Source organism: Octopus bimaculoides, chromosome 1 (genome assembly GCF_001194135.2).
Source record: "Octopus bimaculoides isolate UCB-OBI-ISO-001 chromosome 1, ASM119413v2, whole genome shotgun sequence".
NCBI lineage: Eukaryota > Metazoa > Mollusca > Cephalopoda > Octopoda > Octopodidae > Octopus > Octopus bimaculoides.
The window spans coordinates 167,416,904-167,417,333 of record NC_068981.1 but is presented as its reverse complement, the minus strand read 5'-3'; the positions used below and the strand labels follow the sequence as shown (position 1 = coordinate 167,417,333).

Genomic DNA, 430 nt, shown 5'->3' with positions numbered 1-430 from the left:
TATATATATATACATATATACATACATACATACATACATACATGCACACATGCATACATGCATACATGCATACATGCTTACATACATACATACATACATACATACATACATACATACACACTCACACATACATACATGCATGCATGCTAAGCTGTTCCCGACAGCCTTGAAAGTTCTGCCTAGGACGAAACTCAGATGAGATTTCTGTCAGTTGTTGATATAATAAACTTATGTATTCTCTCTACGCAATATATTGATTTCTATATCAGATAATAATTGTACACTGTGAAATATATTTCCATATAATTTACAACTTTTACATTCCAATATATGTGGGTGTGTAAGACTCTAAGGATATATTAGTACATAATGACACAAAAGTAAAATTATTTAAGTCGGAATGCAATTGTGAAGGTATATATATATATAT

At 29.8% G+C, this 430-nt stretch overlaps 1 long non-coding RNA gene across 1 annotated transcript in view; it reads left to right on the top strand.

Moving 5' to 3' along the window:
• The window catches only part of LOC106883158 (uncharacterized), a 96,292-nt gene that overhangs the window by 21,290 nt on the left and 74,572 nt on the right, over positions 1-430 (top strand). The gene's annotated exons all lie outside the window — the stretch shown is intronic.